Raw genomic sequence first — 16,815 nt, 5'->3', positions numbered from 1 at the left:
CAAATATATATTCAGTGGGAGTGGTGAAGGAAATAGATTTTCATAAGATAAGTTGTTCAGAATACAAAGACCCAAGTTCAGGTACGATTTGGTCAAAGCAAACTTGAATTTAAAGACCAGGAATATGGAAAATTTTTTTCAAGGGCTCTCTATTTTTTTCCATTCATTTGACCTAGATCTTTCACTTAAAATTTTGTATGACCATCATGCTCATTAGCTTTTAAAAATATCTCAAGGCGTGCAAAATTTTCATTTAATAACTCACTATCTGCAAATAAGTTGTTCACAAAAGTAAAAATTACGAGAACTGCTCATGATCCTGTGAAGTAGTTTTTAAAGAAATAACATAACAGTAAGCTCCAAATTTAAATATAGAATATAAATTGTTTATATTTACACATTCTAAAATACTTTTCCTAATGAAAAAAGAATACATTGCATTTTTTTTCTGTAAAAGATTTATGGGGTTCTTGTATCATACAGTTTGATACTTTATAGCTGGCCTGCTGAAGACAAATTAAAAAAATACTTGCTCTGTTTAAGTCTCAACATTGTAACATTGGTTGTATTTTTTTACATTGACTTTCTGCATGAGGCATTAGAGGGAGTCATTTGAATGAATGATTGAATTTATTTAAATACCCTCCATCTCCTTAAAGCTAGACTTCTCTAGTGAAAACAGTAATAGGGATTGGTTCCATGATATGATAACGATGAACTGAGCATCTTAAAGCGTATGACGGTTAGTGTGAGACAAATGGATTGAAGGAATTGAATGAGTATGAAGAGAGCCTTTGATTTAGCCCCCCATACAGTTAGTATTGATCACAATTTGTTGTAGTGCTGGACAGACTCCTAATGGTTACACTTTTCTTCTTTAGTATTGGTAAAGGAATGAAAACATAGGGTAACCGTACATTGCATTCAATTTTTTCTAGGCATAGAAAACTGGGTTGGTAGGTAGGCTTAAAAGCAAAAAGTAACCTTTTGTCTTTCTTTGCCAGTTCCCCTTGGGAGTAGAGGAAATAGTCTAAATCAGTGGTTTTCAAACTGGGTATATTTGGGGAGAAGGAAGAGAACAGTTAGTTTGGATAACTTTAAGGAAATAAAATTCCAGCTCTTCCATACCCATTCTTAGTACTGGTCTGCCTGAGAAAGATGCTGGCAGCGGAGAGTCAATCTTACATCCTCTTCTCCCACTTGACTGAAGAAAGGCATACTTTTCTGTCCGTCTGAATCACACTATAGATTGAAGTTTTACAAACTTCCAGTGCACCAGAAACAGAAGGGACAATTTGGTGATTAATGGTATCATAAAAGCATCACTCAAACATCTCATTAAAAGATATATTTTTAGTAATTATTACTTAGTTTTATTTATCAAAATCTGTAAAACTATGCTTTATTGGTAAATTATATACCGGTAGTTATTGTGCTAATTCAATCTAGAATTCAAAAATGTAATAGGGCATTAAAGTAATAGAAATTAATTAATGGAAATTAATAGAAATTTAAACATGCATACATATGTATTATTATAGATTGAAGTATTATAGGGTGATCAATAAAGGACTTTCAAGGACAAAAGTATATCCCATTTGAGTAGCAATCTGTAGAGCAAATGGAATGGAATAAAAGTTCAAGAAGAAAAAGGGAAGCTGTAAAATTCCTCCTGTTGAAGAAGAGTGTTCATACAAATTTTTAAAGTTGATTCTGGGAATCAAATCTCTATAGTATTCTATTTGGCTCCACCTAAAAAAATAATGTAAAATTTTTATTTAAAAAATAAAAATTGGGACTTCCCTGGTGATCTAATGGTTAAAACACTGAACTGCCAATTCAGGGGGCACAGGTTCTATCCCTGGTCAGGGAACTAAGATCTTATATGCTGTGCAGCACAGCCAAAAGATAAAAAAATAAAAAATAAATAAAAATTGGCAGTATGCAAGAAATCACATTGTTAGAAACTATTTAAATTTAAAATCAAATCTTTTAGATACCAACTTTAAAATATGTGGTGTTGAATGATTTCTCAGTTATTTTCCTATGAATAAAAAGTTTGAAGGTCATTAGTTTAGCTAGCCCCTTAAAAGACTAGTGGGTGTTAGAGACTTGCTTATTTATGATTGTTAATAAGTAGGATAAATAACAGATCCTTTATACTATTAGAAAAGTGCTTTATTGCTTTGAGGATGCCTGTGGTGTGTGTTTCATTCCCAAAATAACATTTTTCTTTGACTGGATAAAGATAATGTTCTGATATCAGACATTTTGTCCTTTAGTCTATGTTGAGTCATACAACATATCAGCTTAAAAAATAAACAAATGTATTAACTGAATCTGACAGTAGCTGCAGCAGTCAGTAATGTCAGGCGTATCTGCAGATCAATGTTCTCTGTGACAGTGAATTTTGTATATGTAGGTTTTCTGTTAAGGAAAAAAAAAAAAAAAGACAGTGACTCTGAACCAGCTACTTAGCTAAGGTTACTTACTATGCAGTTTTTGATATTTAGTATTGCAAAAATTATGTGAAGTTTAACACAGATGGCAAATAATGCCTATTTGTGGCATCTCACAAAAATTCTTAAATTATTCATGTTAATATCTCCACTTGTTTCCAGCTTTTTAGATGAGTTTTTTTTTTAAGTAATTTTTAAACTAAAGCTTGAAGTTGGTGAATAAAGACTTTTTGATGTTCTAAAGGTAGGAGAGCTTTGTCATTTTTGTTTTGCAAACTAAAAGTTTGCTTCTTTTCTGACGTTGACTCCTATGGGGTTCTAAAGAGATAGATTAAGGTATATATCACGGCTCACAAATTGCCTCCTGGGGATGGCTCATTATTATAGACTCAGAGGAAATGTGCTTAATTTTTATGAGGTTTCATTGAGAGAAGGGTATTTTGTAGATAGTTTTCTGTTATTGATTTCTATGGAATTCCATCATGTCAAAGAATGTATTTTGTATAATTTCAGTTCTTTTAAATTTATTGTTTGTTTTATGACTCAGGATATGGTCTGTTTAAGTGTTCCACATGTACTTGAATGTTTTCTGCTGTGGTTGGGTAGGATCTACTGTAAGTGTCATTTAGATCTGGTTAAGTGATACTTTTTCAGTTCTTATGTATCCGTTGCTGATTTTTTGTCTATTTGTTCTGTTGACTACTGAGAGGGGACTATTGAAGTCTGCACCTATAACTGTAGATTGGCTCATCTCTTCCTTTAGTACTATCAGTTTTTGTTTCGTGTGTTTTGAAGTTCTGTTGTTAGATGTCACATTTAGGATTGTTATATTGTCTTGGTGAATTGACTCTTTTTAACATTATGTACTATCCCTCCTTGGGTTTCCCTAGTGGCTCAATGGTAAGGAATCCTCCTGCCGGTGCAGGAGATACGGGTTCAATCCCTGATTTGGGAAGATCCCTTGGAGAAGGAAATGGCAACCCATTCCAGTCTTCTTGCCTAGAAATCCCTATGTATAGAGGAGCCTGGCGTGCTATAGTCCGTGGGGTGACAAAGAGTCAGACATGATTTAGTGACTGAACAATAATTATCCCTCCTTCTATCTGGTACTTTTCCTTGCTTAGAAGTCTACTTTAATCTTAATATAGCCATTCCATCTTTCTTTTGATTTATGTTTTCATTGTATATTTTTTCCATTGTGTTAACTTACCCATACCATTCTATTTAAAGTGAGCATATAGTTGGAACTTGTTTTTTACTCAGTTGGACAGTTTTTTTTAGTTGGTGTATTTATATCATTCACATTGAGTATAATTGTTGATATGTTTGGATCAAGCTTTACTTTTTAATTATTTTTCTTTTTGTCCCTCTGTTTCTTATTCCCTTGTTTCCTCTTTCCTGCCTTCCATTGTATTGTATGGATGTTTACTATATAATTTTCACTATAGTATTTTTTACTGTATCTCCTTGTAAAGTTTGTTTTGGTGGTTGCTCTGGGAATTACAGTTTACATAATTTTTTACAGTTTTACCTAGACGTAATATTTTACCACCTCAAGAAGAACATACAAATCTTACCACCATACCCTTTCTCTTCCCCCACTTTAGGTCACAGTTGTGGTTTATGTATTATACTATAAACACAGACAGTGTTATACATTTTGCTTTCAACTGATATACATAGTTTTGAAAACTTAAGAGGAAAAAATAGTTTATTATATTTACCCAAATATTTGCCATTTCTCTTCTTTCATTCCTGAAGTTCCAAGATTTTCTCTGCTATCATTTCTCTTCTACCCAGAAAACCTTCTTTAGCATTTCTTTTAAAACAGATCTGCCTGTGGGGGATTCTTTTAGCTTTCCACCACAGACAATATCTATTTCTGCCTTCATTCCTAAAGGATATTTTCCTTGGATATAAAACTCTGGGTTCTGGATTGACTATTGTTTAAAAAGATTTTGTGTGTGTGTGTATGTCATTGCCTTCTGGCCTTCATGGCTTCTGATGAAAAATTCACAGTCATTTAAATTGTCTTCCTATACAAATGTATCATTTTTCACTGAGGACTTTCAAGATTGTTCCCATTGTCTTTGGATTTCAGTAGTTTGACTGTGATGTATCTAGATGTGAATTTCTCCTGTTTGAGATTTGGAGAAGGAAATGGCAACCCACTCCAGTGTTCTTGCCTGGAGAATCCCAGGGACAGGGGAGCCTGGTGGGCTGCCGTCTATGGGGTCGCACAGAGTCGGACACGACTGAAATGACTTTAGCAGCAGCAAGCTTCTTGAAATGTAAGTTTTTGTCTTTTGCCAGATTTGGGAAGTTTTCAGCCATTGTTTCTTCAACTTTTTTTTTTTTTCCAGCATGGCATTCTTTTTTCCTCCCCTTTTGAGACTCTAGTAACAAGAATATTAAACATTTGATACTGTCCCTAAAACTCTGTTCTTTTACTTTTTTTTTCCTGTTGTTCAGATTAGGTAATTTCTATTTATTTGTCTTCAAATTGACTCCTCTTTGTCATTTCTATTCTTTTGTTGAACTCATCCAGTAAATTTTAAAATTTGGTTATATTTTTTACTTCTGAAATCTATTTTTTTAACCTCTTCTTTTTGTTTCTTTTATTTCATTTCAAGACTGTTTAATCTTACCTGTTTAATATTTACCTGGCTATAATAATTACTTTAAGGTTAGTCTGATAATTCCCATACCTGGGTCATCTTGGAGTTTGTATGCATTATTTTTTCCTTGCGAGCTGTTGACATTTGACTAGTTCTTTAAATGTCAAATAATTTGGATTATATTCTGGACATTTTGAATCATATATTATAAGATTGGAGCATTGTTTAAACCCTATAAAAATGGTAACTTTTTGTTTATTCATTCTGGTAGTGAATGACCCATTTAGGTTCAGTTGCAAGTTTTTACTTGCCTTCAGTAGGCTGTGATTCCAATGTCAATTCAGTTTTCAACACCTCTGTCCTGCCTGTTCAGACCTGTCCTGTGCAGGTACCACCCAGGGAGCAGTGGTCTGCTGTATAGATCAGTTCTCGGTGACTTTGGTATGCTGTTCATGTGCAATTCAGAGTTGAGCCCAAGAGTGCATAGAAAACTTTATAGGATCCCTTTTTTTATCTCTGTCCTGTCTACAGTCACTTCCAAGGTCTCCCTAGATAGATCACAAATAAAGATACCTTAGAGTGTTAACTGTCATTAGTTGTCAGGGAAATACAGGTTGGAACCACCATGAGATAGCACTATCCACCTGCCAGGATGCTTAAAACTACAAAAGGCTGACCAGTTGCTTGAGCAACTTGTTAGCTAAGGGTGTGGAGCAACTGGAACATTCATACCTTGATGTGGGAATATGAAACAGTATGGCCACTTTGGAAAACAGCTTAACAGTTTCTTGTGAAGTTAAATTTTTGCTTATCACATGATCCAGCCACACCTTTCCTAGGTATTTAACCCAAAAGACATGAAATAATTTGTCCATGTTAAGTCTTAGGCACAGTTTTATTCATAATCACCTAAAGCTGAAACCAAGTCAAATACCCACCACATAGTGATTGAATAAACAAATAGAGGGCTTCCCCGATTGCTCAGCCATAAATAATCCGCCTGCAATGCAGGAGATGCAGGTTTGATCCCTGGGTCCAGGAGATCCCCTGGAGAAGGAAATGAGAGCCCACTCCAGTACTATGAACAGAGGAACCTGGTGGGGCTACAATCCATGGGGTCACAAAGGAGAGGACATGGCTTAGCCACTAAACGATAGCTACATCCATACAGTGGGGTCTACAGTAATGAAAAGGAGAATTTCTATGATAATGATAATAGAGACTTTAATTGGCAGATATTACAATGTATTATTTTGTAACTCTGCATTCAAATGGGTATATCTTTCCTTTTTCTCCTTTGCCTTTCACTTCTCTTCTTTTCATAGCCATTTGTAAGGCCTCCTCAGACAGCCGTTTTGCCTTTGTGCATTTCTGGGGATGGTCTTGATGACTGCCTCCTATACACAGTGTCACAAACCTCTGTCCATATTTCTTCAGGCACTCTTGTCTATCAGATATAATCCCTTGAATCTATTTGTCACTTCCACTGTATAGTCTGGAGAAAAGGAGAAAAGGAAAGATATACCCATTTGAATGCAGAGTTCCAAAGAATAGCAAGGAGAGATAAGAAAGCCTTCCTCAGTGATCAATGCAAAGAAATAGAGGAAAACAATAGAATGGGAAAGACAAGAGGATCTCTTCAAGAAAATTAGATACCAAGGGAACTTTTCATGCAAAGATGGGCACAATAAAGGACAGAAATGGTATGGACCTAACAAAAGCCGAAGACATTAAGAAGAGGTGGCAAGAGTACATAGAACTATACAAAAAAGATCTTCACGACCCAGATAATCATGATGGTGTGATTGCTCATCTAGAGCCAGACATCCTGGAATGTAAAGTCAAGTGGGCCTTAGGAAGCATCACTGTGAACAAATGGAATTCCAGTTGAGCTATTTCAAATCCTAAAAGATGATGCTGTGAAAGTGCTGCACTCAGTATGCCAGCAAATTTGGAATACTCAGCAGTGGCCACAGGACTGGAAAAGGTCAGTTTTCATTCTAATCCCTGAGAAAGGCAATGCCAAAGAAAGCTCAAACAACTGCACAATTGCACTCATCTCACACACTAGCAAAATAATACTCAAAATTCTCCAAGCCAGGCTTCAACAGTATGTGAACCGTGAACTTCCAGATGTTCAAGCTGGTTTTAGAAAAGGCAGAGGAACGAGAGATCAAATTGCCAACACCCATTGGATCATTGAAAGAGCAAGAGCATTCCAGAAAAACATCTGTTTCTGCTTTATTGACTATGCCAAAGCCTTTGACTGTGTGGATTGCAACAAACTGGAAAATTCTGAAAGAGATGGGAATATCAGACATGCGTCCTGAGAAATCTGTATGCAAGTCAAGAAGCAAGAGTTAGAACTGGACATGGAACAACAGACTGGTTCCAAATTGGGAAAGGAGTACGTCAAGGCTGTATATTGTCACCCTGCTTATTTAACTTATATGCAGAGTACATCATGAGACATGCTGGACTGGATGAAGCACAAGCTGGAATCAAGATTGCTGGGAGTACGTCAAGGCTGTATATTGTCACCCTGCTTATTTAACTTATATGCAGAGTACATCATGAGACATGCTGGACTGGATGAAGCACAAGCTGGAATCAAGATTGCTGGAATCAATAACCTCAGATATGCAGATGACACCACCCTTATAGCAGAAAGTGAAGAAGAACTAAAGAGCCTCTTGATGAAAGTGAAAGAGGAGAGTGAAAAAGTTGGCTTAAAGCTCAACATTCAGAAAAGTAAGACCCTGGCATCCAGTCCCATCACTTCATGGCAAAAAGGTGGGGAAACAGTGGAAACAGTCACAAACTTTATTTTGGGGGGCTCCAAAATCACTGCAGATGGTGACTGCAGCCATGAAATTAAAAGATGCTTGCTCCTTGGAAGAAAAGCTATGACCAACCTAGACAGCATATTAAAAAGCAGAGACATTACTTTGCCAACAAAGGTCCATGTAGTCAGAGCTATGGTTTTTCCAGTAGTCATGTATGGATGTGAGAGTTGGACTATAAAGAAAGCTGAGCGCTGAAGAATTGATGCTTTTGAACTGTGATGTTAGAGAAGACTCTTGAGAGTCCCTTTGGACAGCAGGGAGATCCACCCAGTCCATCCTAAAGGAAATCAATCCTGAATATTCATTGGAAGGAATGATGCTGAAGCTGAAACTCCAGTACTTTGGCCACTTGATGCAAAAAACTGACTCACTGGAAAAGACCGTGATGCTGGAAGAATTGAAGGTAGGAGGAGAAGGGGAGAACAGAGGATGAAATGGTTGGATGGCATCACCGACTCAATGGACATGAGTTTGAGCAAACTCCAGGAATTGGTGATGGACAGGGAGGCCTGGCGTGCTGCAGTCCATGGGATCACAAGGAGCTGAACAAGTCTGAGCGACTGAACTGAGCAATGTGTTATAAAACAGTGCTTACTAAATCGGTGTAATTAAGATATCAAAATAAATTGACCAGCAGAACAAAATAGAAAGCACAGTAACAGAAACAAAAGCATTTGGGATATAATTAATGACATTTAAAACAATGGGGAAAGAATTATAGGGATAACTGGTTAACTTTGAGACAAAAATATAGGTGGAATTTACCTCAGATCATACCAAATAAAGTCTTACGTCCATATGGAACATGATGTAAAAATGTAGCCATAAACAAAACCAGAAGCCTATATTCAGGATGAGAAAAGCCTTTCTAGACAGCAAAGCATTATGAAGCCATAAAAGGAAAAGAATGATAAATTTAGCTACCTAAAAATTGTAAAATATCTCTTGATTAAAAACTGCCTTAAAAAAAGTGAAAAAAAAAGATTAAAAAAAAGGAGAAAAATAAAGGCATAGAGAATATATCTGGGTAACAATTTAGCATATGTGTATAAAATCTTTAAAATAGGCATGACCTTAACACAGAAATTCATATAACTTTGTCCTCTTGTTGCTCTTAGCTGCTGCTGCTGCTAAGTTGCTTCAGTCGTGTCCGACTCTGTGCAACCCCATAGATGGCAGCCCACCAGGCTCCCCTGTCCCTGGGATTCTCCAGGCAAGAACACTGGAGTGGGTTGCCATTTCCTTCTCCAATGCATGAAAGTGAAAAACTGCTCTTAGCTAGTATTTCTTAAATTGCTGCTGAAGAAAGACAGTTAAGGGGTTAACAAAAGAATGCCAGGATGAAGCCTGGTGATTATAGTATTATAAGAGTCTACTTCACTGCCTTCTGGCATAATTGAAGTGTGAGTTGACTGTGTTTGCAATTTAATACAGCTATTAAGTTCTTTTTTCCCTAGATGAGAATAATTCTTCCCTATTAAGTTTTACATATGCATAAAAACAGATTAGTTCACACTTGTATTGCTCTGAAATTATTTTCAGTGTTCTGTCTTTGTTTTCCTCAAGACTCTAATCTCTGGAATGGAAGTATGTCTTCTATTTATAAATCTCTATAATCTTAGTTTGATGACTTACACACAGTGACCATTGTACTGGGACCAATATGTAGTAAATATTGGAGATTAATAAACATTTATGATGAATAGCATACATATGTCGACATATGTACATGCATGTCAGAGTTGACCGAAAGTGACTAACGTCACTAAATGACTAACTATGACTGGTGAGTGAAAGTGTTAGTCGCTCAGTCGAGTCCGACTCTTTACGACCCCATGGACTGTGGCCCACCAGCCTCCTCTGTGCATGAGATTCTGCAGGCAAGAATACTGGAGTGGGTAGCCATTCCCTTCTCCAGGGGATCTTCCAGACCCAGGGATCAAACCCAGGTCGCGTGCATTGCAGGCAGGTTCTTTACTGTCTGAACCACCAGGGAAGCCCTAAAATATGACTGGTAGGGAGATGAAAAATCATCCTCTCACCTTTTTTGCCAGACCCAAAGTGAGTGCCAAGATGCTGGGAGATAAGAGAAAACCAGAGATGGATAGCTTGCCTTCTAAGAAAAAAGGTTAAGACAGAGTTACCAGGCTTCTAGTGATGGTAAACCTGCTCATGTCTTTTAGGAAGACAGTCTATTTGACATATCCACATGGATGGTCAATGAGAATCTCAAATTTAATGCATTCAGAATAGAAATCTTAATTTCTCACTGTCCTAGCCTACTTACTTTCATTACTTCAACAAATATTTATTGAAGGAATACCATGTGCCTGGTACTGTTCTTGTGTTTGGACTATCTTTCAATGTGTATAACAAATATCTCTGCCCTTGTGTTGCTTATAATCTAGCAAAGAGAAACAGACAATAAATAATAAACATAATAGGTAAATTTTAAAGTGCTATAGGAAAAAAAAAAGGGTGAGAGGAATTGTGAGTGCTTGTGAGATTGGCTTGGGGACAGTGATGGGGAGAAGTGACTAGAAACTAAGTGGGGAGATCAGGGTGAACCTCATTGTCAAGGTGAAATTGAAACAAAGAGCTGGAGGTGAGGGAATGAGTCAAGTAGGGATATCTAGGGGAAGAGCACGCCAGACAAAGGCAATAGCTAGAGCAAAGACCCAAAGTCAGGAGGTACCTAGTGTATCTGGTGAACAGCGGGGTGGCCAGTGTGGCTGGTGCAGAGAGATGATGATGGGGAGAGTGTAAAAGGTGGTTAGAGAGGAAAGGGGAGTGGTAGTGGACAAATGATGCACCGCCTTAGGCTTTGGCTTTTAGTCTGAATACAACAGAAAGTCATTGTATAGGGAAATAACCTCTGGCTTACATTTTAGCAGAATTACTCTGGCATCCCTGGAGGAAAGAACATAGAAATGCTCGGGCAAGAACAGGGAGACCTTTTAAGAGTGATTGCAGAAGTCCTGGTGGAGAAAGGATCATGGCTTATATCAGGGCGGCAGCAGTAGAGTTGAGAAATCTTTGGATTCTGGATGTATCTTCAAGTTACAACTAGCATGATTTCCTGAGGCTTTAGATGTGAGATGTGACTCCAAGGCTTTTGACCCTGAGTAACTAGATTCTTCCAGTGCTGTTGGCCATCGTGGGAAAGACTGCAGGTGGAGCAGGTTTAGGGGAGATGAGTCTGTTGTTAGGTTTGTGATACCCAAGTAGAGATATTGAACAGGCCATTGGATGGACAAGTCTAGATTCTGGAAAGAGGTGTCAGTTGGACATAGAAATTTGAGAATTGTCAGCCTGTAGATAATATTAAGCCCCGTGGGGCTGCATGAGACACCAAGGGAGTAAGTAAGAGAAGAGGACCAAAGACAAAACCTTAGGCTTGCCATATCTGTTTCCTTTGTTCTCCTTCATCCTCTCAGTTAATGACACTAATGACACTGTCTCCCTAGTTTCTTAAGCCAAAAATCAAGAAGTCATCCTTGATTCCTTCTAAACAAATCTTTTCTCACACCCAGAGCTCTCTGCTTCATCTCTTTTACCAGCAACCTAGTTGAAGCCATCATTCTCTTCTAATTCATCTCCCTGCTTTTCTTTTTGTTCCTCTACCATCATTTTTCACCCAGCAGTCAGAATGATCTTTTAAAAAGGCAGTTGAGATTCACACCTCTGCTCAAAAACCTGCAATGTTCTGTGCAGCAAGGGAAACAATCAATAGTGAAAAGGCAGCCTACTGAAAAATATATGCAAACTGTTTATCAGATAAGGGGTTAATATTCAGAATACAACTCAACGGAAAACATGTAATCTGATTAGTAGATGGACAAACGACTTGAATACACATTAAAAAAAAAATCAATGACCAGCACACATATGAAAAGATGCTTAATATCATTATCAGGGAAAAACAAAACCACAAAGTGATATCACCTTCTACCTCTTAGGATGATCACTATTAAAAAAAAAAAGCCGAATTAAAATAGCAAGTTTGATGGAGTTGTGGAGAATTTCAATCCCTTTGCACAGTTGGTAGGAATATAAAATAGTGCAGTTGCTATGGAAAACAGTATGGAGCTTCCTCAAAAAGTTAAAAATAGAATTACCGTATGATTCAACAATCTCACTTAAGGGTATAAATACAAAAGAACTGGAAAAAGGATCTTGAAAATTTGTACACCCATGTTCACTGCAGTGTTATTCACAGTTGCCAAGAAGCTACCTAAATGTTTATTGACAGATGAATGAAGAAAATGTGGTATTTACATCCAATGAAATGTTATTCGGCCTAAAAAAGGAAGGCAATTACATCTGATAAAGGACTATTATCTAAAATATATTTAAAAACTCTGATAGCTCAGTTGATAAAGAACCCACCTTCATTGCAGGAGACCCTGGTTTGATTCCTGGGTCGAGAAGATCTGCTGGAGAAGGGATAGGCTACCCACTCCAGTATCTTGGTTCTCCCTTGTGACTCAGCTGGTAAAGAATCCTCCTGCAATGCGGGGGACCTCAGTTTGATCCCTGGGTTGGAAAGATCCCTTGGAGAAGGGAAAGGCTACCCACTCCAGTTTTCTGGCATGGAGAATTCCACAGACTGTATAGTCCATGGAGTTACAAAGAGTTGGACAGGACTGAGAAACTTTCACTTTCACTTAAGACTCAACACTAATAAAACAACAACCTCATTTAAAAATGGGCCAGAAACCTCCAGACATCTCACCATCAGATATACAGATGGCAAATAAACATGAAAAGATTGCACATCGTATGTCAACAGGGAGATGTAACAAGTTACTGCTACACACCTATCAGAAAGGGCATACATAGTCCAGAACACTGACAACAGCAAATGCTTGTGAAGAGGTGGAGCAACAGGAACTCTCGTTCATTATTGATGGGAGTGCAAAATGGTACAACTATTTTGGAAGATAGTAATAGATTTTACTACTTTGTCTTCTACTTTCTTTACTTTTGCCTCTCTACTAATGTTGTAAGTGGTTGATCCACTGTCTTTTATATATGTTTGTCTCTGCCATTGAGATTTGTTTCTTTTATCATTTTCTTATTTCTAGTTGTGACCTTTTCTGCTTGGAGAAGTCCCTTTAACATTTCTTGAAGGGCTGGTTTACTGGTGATAAACTCCTTTAGCTTTTGTTTATCTGTCAAAACTCTTTATCACTCCTTCAAATGATAACCTTGCTGGGTATTCTTGGTTGTCTTTTTTTCAGCACTTTGAATATATCGTGTCATTCCCTACTGGCCTGCTAAGTTTCTGCTGAAAAGTCAGCTGATAGTCTCATGGGAGTTTCCTTGTATATAATTAGTTGTTTCTCCTCTTGATGCTTTTATGAATCTCTTTATATTTCATTTTTGGCATTTTAAATATAATGTGTCTTGGTGTGCACCTCTTTGAGTTCACCTTGTCTGAGACTGTCTGTGCTTCCTGGACTGGATATCGTTTCCTTCCACTGGTTAGGGAAGTTCTCAGTTACTATTTCTTCAAATAAGTTCTCTTTTTTATCTTTCTTCTCCTTCAGGGACACTATACTGTAAATGTTAGTATGCTTGACGTTGTCCCAGAGGTCATTTAGACTGTCCTGACTTGTCTTTTTCCTGTTCAGCTTGGGTGATTTTTCTCTACTCTGTCTTCCAGATCACTGATCTAGTATTCTGCATCATCTAATCTACTGTTGATTCCCTCTAGTGTATTTTTTTTTTGCCATTGTCTTTTTTTAAAAAAACATTTTATTTATTTTTAATGGAAGGATAATTGCTTTACAATATTGTGTTAGTTTCTGCCATACATCGGTATGAATCAGTCATAGGTATACACATGTCCCCTCCCCCTTGAACCTCTCTCCACTTCCCACCCCATCCCACCCCTCTAGGTTGTCACAGAGCTCTGATTGAACTGCCTGGGTCATACAGCAAATTCCCACTGCCTTTCTGTTTTACATATGGCAGTATATGTGTTTCCATGCTGCTCTGTCCATTTTTCCCAGCCTCTCCTTCCTTGCCCCCCACCATGTCTCCCCATCTGTTCTCTATGTCTGCATCTCCATCGCTGCCCTGCCAATAGGTTCATTGGCACCATTTTTCTGGATCCATATATATGTATTAGTTTATGATATTTGTTTTTCTCTTTATAACTTTCTTCACTCTGTATAATAGGCTCTAGATTCATCTACATCATTAGAACCGACTCAAATGTGTTCCTTTTTATGGCTGAGTAATATTCCATTGTATATATACAATTTTAAAAGTTTGAAAATAATATTCCATTGTATATAATACTGTTGATTCCCTCTAGTGTATTTTTCATTTTATTTATTGTATTCTTCAGCCCTAATTGGTCCATTTTTATATTTTCTAACTCTTTGTTGAAGTTTTCACCATGTTCATAGATTCTTCAGTGAACGTCTTTATGATCATTACCTTTAACTCTTTATCAGGTAGATTACTTATCTCTGTTTCATTTAGGTCTTCTTCTGAGGTTTTGTCTTAGTCTTTCATGTGGAGCACATTTGTCTGTCTCCTCATTTTGCCTGATTTTCTGTGTTGATTTCTTTGCATAAAGTAAGTCTGTATGTCTCCCAATCTTGGAGAAGTCCTATGGGCTCAACAGCATGCTCCCTTCTGGCTACCCAAACCAGACACTTCATAGGTGTTCCCTATGTGGGCTGCTTTTTCCTTTCAGTTGTGGCAGGGCCAACTGCTTGGGCACACTGGTGGTGATGCTCAGCATTGTTTGACCACTGGTGGGTGAGGCAGGCCTCCAGCTCTAACAGACTCCAGGGAAGATTCCAAAATGGTGCCCATCTCAGTATGATAGAATAAAATCACAGAAATAGCTACTGCTAGCATCTCAGTCCCCTAGAGGAGTCCCAGCTGCCTCCTGCCTCCCCAGGAGGCTCTCTAAGATCAGCAGGTATGACTGATTCAGATGCCTTTCAAACTGTTGCCTCTGTACTGGGACTTGGAGCGAGTGTATTTTTACATGTACCCTTAGGAGCAGAGTCTTGACTTCCTACACCTCTTTGATGCTCCTGTGTATAAGCCCCACTGGTTTTCAAGCCAGACTTTTCGGAGGTTTGTCTTCCTAATGCGGGACTCTGGGCTGGGGATCCTGGTATTGGTCTTGGACTCCTTGCTCCCCAGGGATGACTGCCACAATGCTGATAGTCTTCCTGCTAGTGAGTCATTACTCCAGGGGTGTGGGTCCTCACTAGAGCATCTCTGCCTCTTCCCTACCCATTTTATTGTGGTTCCTTCTTTATATCTTTAGTTGTGGAAAATCTTTTCTGCTCTTCTTCAGGTTGTTTTCCAAGATAGTTGTTCTGTAAGTTGTTTTGCCTATGTGAGGTTGACAGCTCAGGATCTTTCTACTCTACCTTAAAAAAAATTTTTTTTTAATTTATTTGACTGCATCAGGTCTTAGTTGGTGGGATCTTTGTTATGTCATGTGAGGTATTTCACTGTGGTGCACAGAGTCTCTAGTTACGATGTGTGGGCTTCTGTAGTTGTGGCACTCAGGTTTAATTGCTCTGCGGCCTGTGGGATCTTAGTTCCCCAACCAGGGATCAAACTCTTGTCCCCTGCATTGCAAGGTGAATTCTTAACCACTGGATCACCAGGGAAGTCCCTCTACTCTACCATTTTGATTCAGACCCTTATTGTCACCTTGTGGTACAGAAGAGTACAGTTAGAATAGTAGGCCCTTAATATCAATAACCTCAAATATGCAGATCACACCACCCTTATGGCAGAAAGTGAAAAGGAACTAAAAAGCCTCTTGATGAAAGTGAAAGAGGAGAGTGAAAAAGTTGGCCTAAAGCTCAACATTCAGAAAACGAAGATCATGGCATCCGGTCCCATCACTTCATGAGAAATAGATGGGGAAACAGTGGAAACAGTGTCAGACTTTATTTTGGGGGGCTCCAAAATCACTGCAGATGGTGACTGCAGCCATGAAATTAAAAGATGCTTGCTCCTTGGAAGAAAAGTTATAACCAACCTAGATAGCATATTTAAAAGCAGAGACATTACTTTGCCAACAAAGGTCCATCTAGTCAAGGCTCTGGTTTTTCCAGTGGTCATGTATGGATGTGAGAGTTGGACTGTGAAGAAAGCTGAGCGCCGAAGAACTGATGCTTTTGAACTGTGGTGTTGGAGAAGACTCTTGAGAGTCCCTTGGACTGCAAGGAGATCCAACCAGTCCATCCTAAAGGAGATCAGCCCTGGGTGTTCTTTGGAAGGAATGATGCTAAAGCTGAAAGTCCAGTACTTTGGCCACCTCATGTGAAGAGTTGACTCATTGGGAAAGACTCTGATGCTGGGAGGGATTGGGGACAGAAGGAAAAGGGGACAACAGAGGATGAGATGGCTGGATGTCATCACCGACTCGATGGACATGAGTTTGAGTGAACTCCCGGAGATGGTGATGGACAGGGAGGCCTGGCATACTGCGATTCATGGAGTCGCAAAGAGTCGCACACAACTGAGCGACTGGACTGAACTGAACTGAACTGAATAATGTTTTGACATGAATGACTTCATAATTTGAGGATCACTTGAGTATCTTTCATGTTCATTCTGTCAGAAAATCTTAACCTCTCTGTGCCTTACTTCTCACATCTGTAAAATGGGTGAAATAGCAATACCTGCATTATAAAGTTGTTGTAAAGGCTAAATGTTAATATAAGTAAAGGTCATAGAACAGAGCTGGGTTGCAGAGAAGAACCAATTCTGACTCCTTGTTGAAACTGTTTCTTTGACTTGCTTTTTGTTGCTTTTGTTATTGTAATCATACATACTGACCTGCCTCAAAGGACCCTGTCCCTCTTTCTGACTGTTAAACTAAAGTGCCAGGCTTCCCAG

The 16,815-nt window shown here is 38.3% G+C and overlaps 1 protein-coding gene across 1 annotated transcript in view; it reads left to right on the top strand.

Annotated features, from left to right (window-relative positions):
• Positions 1-16,815, top strand: part of CPD (carboxypeptidase D) — a 71,263-nt gene that overhangs the window by 15,056 nt on the left and 39,392 nt on the right. The window lies entirely within an intron of this gene.

This window comes from Oryx dammah, unplaced genomic scaffold, assembly GCF_014754425.2.
Source record: "Oryx dammah isolate SB20612 unplaced genomic scaffold, SCBI_Odam_1.1 HiC_scaffold_8, whole genome shotgun sequence".
Classification (NCBI taxonomy): domain Eukaryota; kingdom Metazoa; phylum Chordata; class Mammalia; order Artiodactyla; family Bovidae; genus Oryx; species Oryx dammah.
The sequence above is the reverse complement of the archived record's forward strand: the minus strand, read 5'-3'. Positions and strand labels throughout refer to the sequence as shown.